At 41.3% G+C, this 12,299-nt stretch overlaps 1 protein-coding gene across 1 annotated transcript in view; it reads left to right on the top strand.

The window, feature by feature from the left end:
• DISC1 (DISC1 scaffold protein) overlaps positions 1-12,299 on the top strand; it is a 445,546-nt gene that overhangs the window by 151,224 nt on the left and 282,023 nt on the right. The window lies entirely within an intron of this gene.

The following is a 12,299-nucleotide window of genomic DNA, read 5'->3' as shown; positions in this document are numbered from 1 at the left end:
TAATCTGAGTTCAGATTGTTGGTTTAGGTACAGAAAATGCATTATACATAACTCATGCAGGAATCATGTTTTTGGTATATTTGGAAATGTGAAGAACAAAAACAAAAAGAAAACTTTATTCTCTGATTAAAAAAAATGTTCTCAGCAAGAATGTTTGTTCTCCCTGAATTGTTCCCTTTTTTTTCTGGAGGTTGAAGGTGGTAGCACATCAACTTTTTAGAAAGCTTCATCTTTAAGTCATTTTTCATTTCTTCCCTCTCTGGGAGCCTTATTCCTTACTCAGCAGGTCTTTTTTATGCTCCTTTGCTACTGATTTTTTAGTTCAAGCTAATATATGTTCCACCTCCTCTTTCTCTACTTTCTCCATTCTTGTAAAACCATCTTTTTTCTTCTGTATAAAATTTCACTTTGTAGTGTAGCTAGCATTCATTAATTGCCTACTATGTGCCAAGCATCATACTAAGTGCAGAGTATACATAAAAAAGCAAAAGACAATCCTTGCTCTCAAGGTGCTCACAGTCTATTCCCATTATCTTCATTGCTTAAATGGTTCTAATCTGTCACCAGCTGGCTATGTAACTACTTTATGTGTGTCTCCACACCTCTTGTGCCATCTGTAAAATGAGAAATTGGATTATCACTGATATTCCCTTCAGGCCTAGGTTCATAGAAATGCAAGAGCCCTCAGAGGCTACCAGGTCTCCAATGTTCAATAATAGGTATGCTAAACCTAACTACATATTCAGGGATATACTATTGTCTGCAGGTAGGGCTGCCTTCCTTAAGTCTTTCCCTGCTCCAATCCACTCTCCAACCACTAAAGGGATTTTCCTAAAATACAGGTCTGATCATGTCACCCCCCTACTCAATAAGTCCCAGTACTTTCTTTGTCTCCAGGAGCAAATACAAAATGCTCAGTTTAGCATTCACAGCCCTTCATAACCTAGCCCCCTCCTACCTTTCCAGTATTCTTCTATTTTTTTTCCTTACCAGTCCACACCATATTCCCTGACATATAATCTTTGATCCAGTGACGCTGGCTCTTCGATGAACAAGATACTCTACCTCTTAACCCTGGGCATTTTCTTTGGATGTCCTCCACCACTGGAATGCTTTCCTTCTGCTCCAACTACTGACCTCCCTGGCTTCCTTTAAGTCCCAACTTAAATTCCACCTCCCCTAATCTTTCTTAGAGAAGCCTTCCCAAACCCCTCTTAATTCTAGTGCTTTCCCTCTTCAATTATATCCTATGTATCCTGTATATCGCTTGCTTTGTATATATTTATTAGCATATTGTCTTTCCCACTAGATTGCAAGTCCCTTCTGGGCAAGGACTGTTTTGCCTTTGTGTATCCCCAGCACTTAGTACAGTGCCTAGCACATAGTAGCTGCTTAATAAATATTGATTGAATTAGATGGTAGTAATCCTAAAGATACAAAGGAAACAGCCCAGGTGTATTTGTAAGTAAATGCTTAGTAAAATGGTAAGATGGAGGTGGGGAGAGGGGGAGACACTTATACCTGGGGATGGTAGTGTCAGAAAAGATACCCCATAAGAAGCAGCACTTAAGCTCTAAATAGAAGTGGGGGCGGGGAGAGGTTCTAAGAGTCAGAGATGAGAAGGGAATGCATTCCAGGTATGGAGGAGAGCCTATAAGAAAGCACCAAAATGGGAGATGAAATGATGCCCTCAATTAACGGAAGAGAATAATTCAGTTTGAGTGGAATATAGAGAATATGCAGGGCAATATAACAAGGAATCTTTGATTTTGGTTTTACTATTTATAATTCATGAGAGGCAGCCTGGCATGGTGGACAAAGAGAGTTAGCCCCAGAGTTGAGAAGACCTGGGTTCAAATCCTATCTCTGACACATACTGACCATGTGACCCCAGACAAGTCACTTAACTCCCATGGGCCTTGGGTCTCAGTTATGCAATGACTGCTGATCTGCTTTGGTAGAATGAGTATCCTGATTGAGCATTCTCCATAGCAATGAAATCATATATCTTTTTAAAAAAAATGGAACCTCAGAAAAAAGAAGCCCTAATGTTAATTTGAAACTATGAAAATAGGCATTTTTTAAATCAAGTCATTCATTTATTTTTTTCCCATTTTCTGTACAATTTATCATTATCTCATAGTGAGAAATTGGGGAACATTTCTGCCCCAATCTGAATTGATTGCATCATATATTTTCATATGTGCATATGGCATAACCTCTGAGCTTGGGAGTATTGAAAGAAGAAGCAAAGATATGTCAACACTGCAAAACCATCAGGGTTGGAGTCAGAAATCTGACAACCACTCCACTGAGTTGTGTTTTTTTTTTTTTTTTTTTTTTTGCTCTATGAGACTGATAAAAATCCAGGAGGACAGGGACCTGGTACTATTTATCTTTCTTTTTCTACCCAAGGCCTAGCAAGGTGCTTTGAATAGAGTAGATTTAATAAATATATGTTGAACCGAATTGAATGATCTCAAGTGTTACATTTAGAATAGAGAAACCTTGACATGGTGGGACTGGGACGCAGGGGAAACGGTTCTTAGCACTGGGTTTGTCCTTAACTATCTTTGTGAAGTCAAAAGCTTCTCTGCATCTGGTTTTCTCATCTGTAAAGGGAGGAATTTTGATTAGATGACCTCTAATGCTCTTCTTAGCTCTTTGATTTCCCAGGATCCCATCAATACCCTTGTATTGGTTTTCTTTTTATCAGACTGTTTCCCACATCTCCTTTTTTTCTTCCTAATTTCTCACATTTATTGATAGAACTATTCCAACTGTTTCCCTGTCTTCTTTTTGAATATCCTTAAGAGCTCTCCTGTGAAACATCCTCTGATAGTTTGAACTATTTACTATGGGGTATATTGCAATGGATGGCACCTTGACATGGCAACCCCCATAGCATGGGAAATGGTGGGTAGTGCCCAGAATTCTGCTTAATGTACTTGATTATCTGTAAAACAACATTCTGCTTTGTAGATTTTCCATAGATATCTAGCATCTTGTCCTTTCACACTTGTCAGCTGAGTCCTAAACTTTTTATATCCAGTTGTTTTGTTTCCTGGGCAACAGCCAATGAATAGTATTATTGAACAAACTTCTGGAATATTCTTATAACTAGGTATGATGCCAGCCTAGCTGGAAATGGGGTCTCATCACTAAAAGACTACTTGATAAAATTAGTGACATTGTCCACCTCTACTTTGGTATATTGTGCTGGGATTTTATTGGTGTGTGTTTTCCCCAAAGAGGAAGGTAGCACTATCCATGCATATGAGTTTTAAGGGCCAGAAATTCTCTTGGGGATAAGCCTCTCCGAGCTTTGACAGGCTGGTCCTCAAATGATAGAAACAAAGCCTGTCCCTCGGTTCTGCATTTGAAGAGTTAGCTGCCTGGCAGAACTTGTGCCCCCCTTAAATAACCTACAAGGACAAAGGGTCAACTTTGGTGAAGAATCAGAATAGAATTTGAATTCTATTCAAATTCAGGATACTACACACATACAAATACGTATTACTATTTGTGTTTTTAAAAAACACAATACATTTACATTTAAACAACAGAATCAATTGAACTTACATTTATAATTATTTACAGTTAAAACCAAATTTGTGTAGAGAAGAATTCCACAATTTATCAATTATACTGAATGCTGTAATAGGAAGGAATTATTTATAATTTTCTTGATGACTTTTATTTCACCCATTTAACAAGCATTTTTTGGAGCATTCAGATTTGTTATAGCTATTACAGATTCAAAGTATTCTTTGAGCGAGGCAACTTTCTTACTCTTTCTCCAAAAGGCAGAATCTGAAATACCTCATTGTACAGTCTATCATTGTGAAAAGTTCGCCCCCTGATATCACATCTCTTCTTTATCAGTGATGATTCTTTAATTGCTTAAGACAATCATTCTTAGGCTCGTCTTCTTTCCCCTTGCACTGTCCTCCTAGCTTCTTGGTTAAGAAACAAAAGCTTACTGCAATCACTTCTGAGAGTGTTCATTTCTATTACGTAGAGTACACTAGTAGGGGACAGTGTGTGTATGTGTGTGTGTGTGTGCGCGCATGTGTGTGTGCTTGTTTATTCATGTGTATGTATACCTCCAATTTTTCATGCCTGAAATAAATTGGCTGAAACCTACGCTTTTCACTATAATATGAAGCAGATATTATTTTTAAAAAAGGATCTGTATTGTTTATTCTCAGCCAAGGATGCTGTAGTCCCACCCTCATGAATTGCGTATTTTCTATTAAAAGGCAAATCCTTTCTTTCCAAAGGCTGAATGAGAAGGGAGCTGAGAGTCCTGAAACAAACCAGGGATGACAATATTTCTTGGGTCTTGGGCCCCTATATTTGGGCTGTGCTTCGGAAACATTAGTTCACTTCAAATCACTTCTGGGTATTTTGCTGTAAGCCAAACTGTCGGCGGCCGGACGGGATGTGCCCCACTTTGGCACCCCGTACTCCCCGACTACCGCCTATCACTCACCCTGCCCTCGGGTCTTCGGACGTCTCCGGCTCCTTTCGGGGGATGCGAGAGGAGAATCACCAGGCAGAACGCCGGAGTCAACAAGCAGCTTTATTGCATGGCGTACCAGAAATCTCACACAAATCCCACTGACCCTCCCTGGGGAGTGCCTTATATTAGGTGTTTCGGGTTGGCTCCTCCCCAGTTCCTCCCCGAGGGTGGAGCTCCTCCAGTAAGAGCCGCCCCGGTACTGACGTGGTGGAAGCCACACAGGCACCGCCGCGTCAGCAGGTCCAGACTCCCTGGCGTCTCACTACCCTCTCGGGGGGCCCAGGCCCAGAGCGCCCCTAACATCTCCCCCTTTTTGTTTTATGAGCGGCGCAGAACCCCAATCACACAAGAAGTCAGGCAGGGTAAGCACAAACAGGTGAGAAGGGCAAGGACGAGGACAAACCCCCCAATGGAGGCCCATTGGAGTAATTGATGGAGTGTCCCACCAGTCCTTGGCGTTGTTACAGTTCTTGTCCCGGTCGCCATTGAATTGTAGATTCGGGGTAAGGGCCCAATGCGTGGGAGTCACTGCCAGGGGTGGCAAGACGGCAGGAGCAGCTGTGGATGGGGTCGCCAACTGGATCATGGCAAGCAGGCAGCTAAGGGCGTTGTTGAAGGCAGCCCTCTGTCTCCGGATGGTCCTGTTCTTCCGCCTCGGCCTCCTTCCCCTGGGGCATCGACGGGGGCGCAACCTCACGGACCCGGCGGAGGGGCACCCAGATTTGTTCTCCCGTGGCGTCATCTGTACAGACACAAAGATACCCTCTCCCTCTGATTACGACCCTTCCCGGCCTGTGCCACTCCCTTTTCTCATCTTTCCACCATACCGTGCTGCCTTGAAGGCACGCAGTTGGTGGTGTCTCCTTTTGGCCTGGTTCCTGTTTTTCACACCGGTCCCCAGCATAGTATTTTAACGCGGGTGTGAGGCCATCGTCACGGAATTGCAAAAAATTGGCAGTAAAGGTGGCTGTAGCAAGCTGCGCATGGGTCAGCCTCCCCGCCATTCCCCCTTTTTGTTTTATGACAATAGGACTCACATACATAAGGGATTTAATTAAACATCTTTCATTCTCTACGTGAAACTTGTCCCGGTGTAAAGGCTAAATATTAGAATCCTTTCTATTTATTGTACATAAACTTTCAGTTCCTCAGCAAGCCAAGTGCATTGTTTAGGACCCACATAACTCAAACAAGTTCTTTTTCTGGGCTGACAAAATAAGGAGAAGCAACATGGTCTCTAGGAAGGGGTTACATAGAGAACTCTGTGTGCTATCTGTTGCTGTTCCTCTGAGCAAACTTATTCAAGGTCGAGTCTTACCAAAAATTATGCAAAGGAGTGCACAAAACTTTCCTTCATAAAAAATCTCTCTTTCTCAGACAGCTTATAATTTATCCTGATATTATTAATTTCCACCTTCTCCACATAATTAAAAAAAAGGAAAACTAAACTCACCATAGTAAATACTATCTCTAAGCAACAACATCAATAGCTTAATTAATGATCTCACAAATTTCCCAAATGATAGCAAAACAATTAAAGACAAAATTTGGTAATTTAAGATTTCTCAAATTACAATTCGGAACCTAATAACAGTTAGATTATAAAAGAAATTGCGTTTCTAACAACACAGATGATATAGCTGCTTACCAATTTACACAATAAGAAAAATTTGAGACGTATAACAAAATATCAAAAAACCATAATTATCATCCATTTAAACTTGAAAAGCAAGACCAATTAATTTCCATTTTGGTGGCTTTACCGCAGTCAGATATGACCCCAAATTGCTTAAGACAGAGAATCATTCATCTCATTACCAAAACTTCACATTGAAGAAAATCCACATAAAATTAATATAAAGCAATTATTTTTAACTTAAAACAGTTTACATTTAAATAGCATGTATCTTATTACAATTATGCGATCTTTGTAACATCCCTGGGAATGGATTCCACCACCATTCCCTTATTGAACAGCAAACTACAGTAAATAGAATTTTCTTGGGGCTATATAGTTATAATTAATTGAACAGCAATCATAACAACTCATAATAAGCAACATCTTTACCCTAATCAATATTCGTATAAAATTTAATAGAACCCACCCACAAATCTAGGTCAAAAGGTGGGTGACATAATTTCTTTTATCTCCTCAGAACTCAACTGGTTTTCAACACCAAAACAGCAATCCCAAATAACCCAGGCAACAATCCTACAAGTTTCCTAAGTGCTGGCAGAAGTGTTTTAGCTGTGATCTTAACAAGGTAGGGTTAGCAAGGCTGAGAAAGACTCACACCTGGAGTTAGACTCAGAAAAACAGTCAGTTAACAGTCCCATAAAGTCTGTGAATGGCAAGATTGAATGAATATAATAGCCACTTCCTTTCAAGCAAAAAGAGCAAGCTAAAACAATTTCAGTTGCTGAGCAGAACTGGCAAAGGTGAGTTAAAAAAGGAACTCAGGATTATCCATGATAAAAATCTCAGCCGCAGGTAAGTTACCTTGGGCCGGGAAGTCCCATAGAAAAAGAAAAGAGCCTGCTTATGTTAATTTCCCAGGCAGGGAGCTTCCTTGACCAACGGTAAAATTTAAGCATTTTTAACACAGTCATACCTTACATAGAGCTTAATGAATCAAAATCTTTCTGATAGTAAATACCCAGAGATACACTAAAACCTTTCATCATTAATTACAGGTTACAAGTTTTTTAGTTTCAGCTCCTAAGGTGAAGTGGGGGGGAGGGGATGGCCCCCAAGCCACGTGGACCCCGAGGCCACGTGGACTGAACTACAGCTTCTACCCCCCACAATCAAACTCCTCCATACCAGCCTCTCTCACCTTCCCAAACTTTTACCTTAACTTTTTTCTTTTCTTTTTACCCTCTGTATCTCCAATTACAATCTTTCTTTCCCAAACTACCTTGAACATTTCAAGCAAATAAATTACACACTCACCCAGCTTTCCCTTTCCCCAGCTGGCTTACTTTTCACCTTAAAACTTAAAGATCAAAATGAGCAACAGCTTAAAACTTTTTGAAAGAGAGAACTTTGAATTTGCCAGTCAAAGGTGAGTAGGACTCTGGAAAAAATCCAGTGGTACCATGTCCCTTTCTCCTCACACTGGGGAGCTCAAAGTGTCTCTTTAGTAGAGATTCATGCATTTTCCGAATTTGCCTTAGTGCCAAATGGTATGAGAAATTCTGACTTTATCTTAAGCATCAAATCAGGAGTAACACATTTGAATTTCAGGGAAAAGGTCCCCGCCTCCTTTCTTATCTCTCCTCACATTCCAAATTGGCCAGATTTGGGATGAAGGGAGAAAGAAAGAGCATTATTTCCAACAACTATCAGATTACACACACAGAAACACCACACACAGAAACACAGATACAGCACACAGACACAGAGACAAAAAACACAGAGAGGATTTTTTGAATCCTATGCACAAATTGCTTGGCCCTCTGATGTAACGGAGGCCAGGTGCCGTGCTTTATTGGGACTAACTTCTTCAGAACTTTACTTCATTCTTTCCTTTTTCTGGTATCTTGTCCTTGGAGTCTACCAAGTGTGCAAGTTCCTCCTCTTGCTCTGTTCCGGTAGCCACATCTGTACTTCGGGGAGTGATTGTACACCCCTGATCTTGGCCATCTTGTATATGAGTCTTATGAATGTGGCCTGATCTGTGGCGGTTCCTAAGCACTCCGCCTGCCGCGGAGACGGGCAGATCCACCCCGGTGTGCTCCAGCCACGGGCTGACCACCCAGATCTTCTCCGCCCACTCTCTACATGTCCTTATGTAACTGTTAACGCCTTGTTCTTTGCAGACCTTGTAGATCTGGCAGGCGAGTACGCCTTTGTCCTCCAGCTCAACACGGGCTTCACAGACCTTTGGTCCCATCTTCCCAAGGGCTCAACCTGTCCCTTGAGGCTGCCTGGTCTTCCGCTCCCCCGTATATGGGGAGCAGGAGCGGCCTCACTGGTCAAGCCCCACGTTTGGGCGCCAGCTGTCGGCGGCCGGACGGGATGTGCCCCACTTTGGCACCCCGTACTCCCCGACTACCGCCTATCACTCACCCTGCCCTCGGGTCTTCGGACGTCTCCGGCTCCTTTCGGGGGATGCGAGAGGAGAATCACCAGGCAGAACGCCGGAGTCAACAAGCAGCTTTATTGCATGGCGTACCAGAAATCTCACACAAATCCCACTGACCCTCCCTGGGGAGCGCCTTATATTAGGTGTTTCGGGTTGGCTCCTCCCCAGTTCCTCCCCGAGGGTGGAGCTCCTCCAGTAAGAGCCGCCCCGGTACTGACGTGGTGGAAGCCACACAGGCACCGCCGCGTCAGCAGGTCCAGACTCCCTGGCGTCTCACTACCCTCTCGGGGGGCCCAGGCCCAGAGCGCCCCTAACACCAAACAAGCGTTGCTAGCTTTGCTTCCTGTCCCCCAAACATACCTTGACTCAGTACCTTTCCACATACTGTTTCCTGGGTCTAAAATAAATACTTTTTCCACCTTTGCCTGTTGGATACTCACGTGTCCTTCAAAGCTCACCTCAAATGCCATTGTTACCTTCTTCTCCCATCAGTAATGATATCCTTCTGCCTTCTGGTAGACCTTTGTTTTGTACCTCTTTGATTAGGTGTAAAATAACTAGGTGACTCAGTGAATAGAGCCTGGAGTCAGGAAGACTCCTCTTCCTGAGTTCAAATCTGTTCTCAGACACTTACTAGCTATGTGACCCTGGACAAGTCACTTAACCCTGTTTGCCTCAGTTTCCTTATTTGTAAAATGATCTGGAGAAGGAAATGGGAAACCATTCTAATGTCTTTGCCAAGAAAGCCCCAAATGGGGTCATGAAGAGTTGGACATGACTGGAAAGTTACTAAATCAGATGAATTTATGTTATATCATATGTTAAATTTTTCTGTTTTTGTCTTTTCTTCTTCTGTATTGTAAGGTCCATGAAGGCAGGGACCAAGTATTAGCTTCTCTCTCTGTCAGTCTCTCTCTCTCTCTCTCTCTCTCTCTCTCTCTCTCTATCTCTCTCTCTCTCTTTCTCTTTCTCCACCTCCCCCAGCTGAAATTTTTGCACTGGCTGTTATATTAAGTGCTTGTGTAAGGACATTTCCCTCTTTACCTCCCCTCACCCTTTATTCTCTTGCCTAGTCTCAAATTTTAGCTTTCATTCTTATATCTCATTCCTTTTAGCCTCATAATTTCTCTTCCATGAAACTATCTTATGGTTGAAAAAAGAATGAGTGCTGAAGTAAGCGGTATCCCTGTTTGCCATTGAGTCTAAAACAAACAAATGACTTTTTGCAAAGTAAAGAGAGAAAGTGGGGTGGTAGCAGTAGTATTTCTGTCAGCCTGCCAATAGATTTTTTTTTGTCCTCCTGCCTGTCCTCACGTTTCCTCTTTGTCTACCCTAGTCCACCAAAGGCCTGAACTCCTTTACAGTAGAGATCCCTCCAGAACATAGACACAATTTTTAAAGAACCAGGAAGGCACTGACTCCTGAGGAAGGTGGAACCAGGAGGACATTCAGTGTGAATGATGGCAGTCCAATTTAATATTTATCGAGAAAGATGAAACTATCAATGGTTACTTAAAGACCTACTAACTTTACATAATCAAATATTTATGACAAAGAATCCTCTCATATTTTAAATGCCAATATATTTATAGAACATTATTTAATCACCATACTGCTGACATCACTTTTGCAAAGTTTTTTTTGTTTTTTATTTTTAAAAAATCCTTTCAAAATAAGTACATATTACATTTAAACTGAGTTGCCTTTTTGGCTCTTTTCATTGTCTATACCCAACTACTAACTGACCATTTTATTTAAGCACCACAGATACCTAGCAGTGCAATGAGGCAAATACTTGTATTTACTATATGTTTACCTCAGTTACATTTGCTATATATTTGACAACCCCCCCCCCAAAAAAAAGAAGTTTCTGAAAGGAATTATTCTAAGAAGACACTATATGGTTGGATCCTTGAACTCTTTTGCTGGTTCTGCCTTTGACATCCTGTGAACTTGGACTACTTGAACACAAGACAAGCTCAGAAGAATTGGAATGAAACTTGGTAGCCCGTTGGCTAGACCCATATTTCCTCTACTCAACAAACTCCAATGGCTCCTGATTACCTCTGGATCAAATATAAACTTTCTGACATTTAAAGCCCTTCATGATCTGGCTTCTTACTACATTTCAGGTCTTCTTTTACACATAAAATATACATTGAGATGTTTACTACCTTCTGTGTGCTCTGTGGTCCACAAACCACTTTCCGTCTCTTATTTCCATGTCTTTGAACTGTCTGTTCTTTCTGCCTGCATTTCTCTACCTCCTCAACTCCACTTTTGACATCTCTAGTTTTCTTTAAAATAGATCAAGTGACACCTTCTAAATGAAACCTTTCCCCCTGACCAGACACCAGTGCCCTCCCTCCCCCAAAATCTTGTATTCATTTTGTATTTGTTTTGTGTATAATTACATGTGTACACATTGCCGCTGTTCAAATATAAATGTCTCGAAGGTAGGAATAATTTTTTTTCCATTGCCTAAACATTCCCTGATACATCAGTAGGCACCTAATAAATGCCTGTTGATTGATCAACCTCAAGATTTGTTCTCTTTTTTCCCCTTCCTACATACTCTTTCAGCAATTTCCTGTTATCATGATTTCAAGGATCAGCCCTATGAAGATGGCATCTAAATCTGTGTATCTAGCCTCAATCTATTTTCTAAGTTCAAATCCTACATTTTCATTTCAATACAATAACCATTTACTAAGTGCTGACTATGTACCAAGCATACATGTGCTAAGCTCCTGCTAGACATCTCCATTTGGGAATCATGCAGGCACTTCAACATACCCCAAACTGAAATCTTGTTTGTCTTTGTCTCTTCTCTCTCCTTCATCTCCAATATTCTGTCAATTACTAAGCCCTGCTGATTCTCTTTCATAATGTCTCTTCTTATGATTCTGTCTTTTCCATCCTTGTGGTCATCACCCTAGGCACTCCATCACACCTTAGGCACTCCATTATGACAAAGTAAAATAATTAAGCAAAACTATCTGATACAGAAACCCTGTCTAACAAGGTAGACTGTATTCTGCTATGGCAGGTTTCCCACCTGTCTGCTTTGAGAAAGGGAAAGAGGAATGTTTCATTTTCTTTTCTCCACAACCTTCACTGTTTTGTTCAATTACTTGGAATTGTTTCTCTTTGGTGATCTTTTCATTTACCCCCTCCATTATCTTGTGAACAAATTACTGTAATAACATTTTAACTGACTTACCTGTCTCCAGTTTCTTACCTCTCTGATCCATCTTTGACATTATTATGATTATTTCCAAATTAATATTTCTACTGCACAAACCTGACTACCATATCCCTGATGCAAAACTTTTGCTATTAGAATAAAATGGAAACTCCTTAGCTTGGCATTCAAGGCCCTCTACTACCTGGTTTTAATCTCCCTTTCCAGATTTATTTCCCTTTACTCCCTTCTATATTCTCTATCTAAAGGGAGCTAGGTGATACAATGAATAGAGTGCTGGGTCTGGAGTCAGGAAGAACTGAGTTCAAATTTAACCTCAGAAACTTCCTAGCTGTGCAACCCCCCAGGAAAGTCACTTAACCTCTGTCTGCCCCACCTGTCTCAACTGTAAAATCTGGATAATAATAGCATGTACCTCATAGGGTGATTGTGAAGATAGGATGAGATAACACCTGTAAAGCACTTAACAAAGCATTTACCT

Source organism: Trichosurus vulpecula, chromosome 4 (genome assembly GCF_011100635.1).
Source record: "Trichosurus vulpecula isolate mTriVul1 chromosome 4, mTriVul1.pri, whole genome shotgun sequence".
NCBI lineage: Eukaryota > Metazoa > Chordata > Mammalia > Diprotodontia > Phalangeridae > Trichosurus > Trichosurus vulpecula.
Note: the sequence above shows the minus strand (reverse complement) of the source record. Positions and strands in the feature narration are given on the sequence as shown.